The sequence below is a fragment of the Crocuta crocuta genome, unplaced genomic scaffold (genome assembly GCF_008692635.1).
Source record: "Crocuta crocuta isolate KB4526 unplaced genomic scaffold, BGI_CrCroc_1.0 scaffold51, whole genome shotgun sequence".
Lineage (NCBI taxonomy): Eukaryota > Metazoa > Chordata > Mammalia > Carnivora > Hyaenidae > Crocuta > Crocuta crocuta.
Genome location: NW_027527624.1, coordinates 3,229,224 through 3,231,218, shown reverse-complemented (window position 1 = coordinate 3,231,218; position 1,995 = coordinate 3,229,224). Strand labels below are relative to the sequence as shown.

At 40.9% G+C, this 1,995-nt stretch overlaps 1 protein-coding gene across 1 annotated transcript in view; it reads right to left on the bottom strand.

The window, feature by feature from the left end:
- MARCHF11 (membrane associated ring-CH-type finger 11) overlaps positions 1-1,995 on the bottom strand; it is a 125,380-nt gene that overhangs the window by 36,487 nt on the left and 86,898 nt on the right. The gene's annotated exons all lie outside the window — the stretch shown is intronic.

The window sequence follows — 1,995 nt, the reverse complement described above, 5'->3', positions numbered from 1 at the left end:
AAGCCAATATATTTACTTTTAGTAAAAAAAGTATATTTAGCCAATATACTTTTTAGTATTGAATTGTGCCCAAAAAGTGGATGATTTTTATGATATGTAAGCTATACCTCAATAAAACTATATTTTAAGCCCTCAAAAAAATATCCTTAAAATAGCAAAATAAGTGGAATCTTTTCATCAATTACTTGCTTGGTTGGTTGGTGTGTACTATCTTTCAGAACTATTTTATACTGGAAATATGTTTAATTTTTTAATTAAATATAATTGCTAGTGCAACTCAACAGAAAGGGGACCCCTAAGAAGGCCATTTATCTGAATTCAGTCTGACCAGCATTTCAATTCCTAGAATGGTGCACATCAGATAGTTTGGACTCTGGGGTCAGAGTTGAACACAGGTTCTTTCCACCTCTTTGCTGTATGACTTTGGACAAGAACCTTTATTTTCCTCATTTAAATTGAGATATTGGTAACTATCTCAAAGGTTGTGGTGAGGATTAAATGGTAATACACACACACTACATATACACATATACAACATATGCATACACACACCACACACATGCACATACATGCATGCACTACATACACATTCACACACACAAACATACATAGACACTACATACACATACACACATATACAAACTGCATACACATATACATAAACGCATATACACACACTACATACACACATACATGCACTACACACAGACACACCACACACACTACATACACATATACACACACAGATTACATGCAATGGGCACATAACCAGTGCTCCTTCATCTATAATTATTATTCCAGAGATGAAAGAGGTCTAATTGAGAACTTCTCGGAGAGAGAGAAATCCCTGAGCCATCTGCTTCTAGATGCTTCTAGAAGCAGTCTGATGTAAGAATGATCACCAAGGTGTCTGAACAAGGCTGCCCTGCCCAGGTCTCAGTTACACCACAAACCATGTCCCCTTTCCTGACATCCTGCCTAGGTTAGCATGTCACTTTGCTTGAGCACCAAGAAATCCTCTCCCCAAACAAGAAATGTCTTGAGTGAGATTTGGCAACTCATTAAGGGGAGAAAGGGTGGAAGGAAGAGCTATGATATCTTCTCATATTTATTCTTTACTTTGAGCAATACTTTAATAAAAAAAAAAACAAATGCCTTCCCACCAGCTCCAGGAATTCCTCACTGACCCAAGTTTTCTCACTAATAAGAGTTTTATAGGAATAATAAGCTTTTCCTCACTGAAGAGATATCCTCCCTTTAGTTAAACTTTAGGCCATTTATTCACAGTGTGATTAAGAATCCACCGTGTGGTGGGCCAGGCAGAGTGCTTGACAGGACACTGTCACGAGGTGCATTCGCCCCCGCCCTGAACACCTGACCGGGGGGGAGGAAGACGGGCTTGCCACAGGGACTGCAGAGGACACCCTGCCAATCACATCTTTGCAACGATGCTATCAAAATGCACAGCAGAGACACACTTCATAATCAGAAGCCACAGAAAGCAGAGAGGAAGCAGTAGCATATGCTCTGGGGTTTTAGAACATCAGCAGAAGTCATTAGGTGGAAAGAAGGTGCCAGACAGATGACCAAATACCTGTCATTCTCTAGCTTTAGGTTTGCTTTAATTTCATCTTATCCTTCACTCGCTTTTCCTAACGGTTTTGAGTTCTCCTCCCACACCAAGATTTGCAAGCCAACGGCAGTCCAGTAGTGACTTGCTTAGCCATTAATGTGAATAATCCAGTATAACATCGGATTTCCACCTTCAGGCAGCCCACAACCTCCTGAGTGATTGGACCGATGCCTGGCAAGCAGGGGCATGGGGAGACACGTTGTACAAATACAGCATGTAATTAAGCTCAGAAGCTGTGTGGAAGAGACTCTGGGAGTTATAGAGGGAATGTGATAGACATACATCAACACAAGCTAAAGCAATCTAGAACAGCTTCCTGGAAGAGACAGGCTGGCCTGCGAATGCAGGGGGAATTCAGAAAT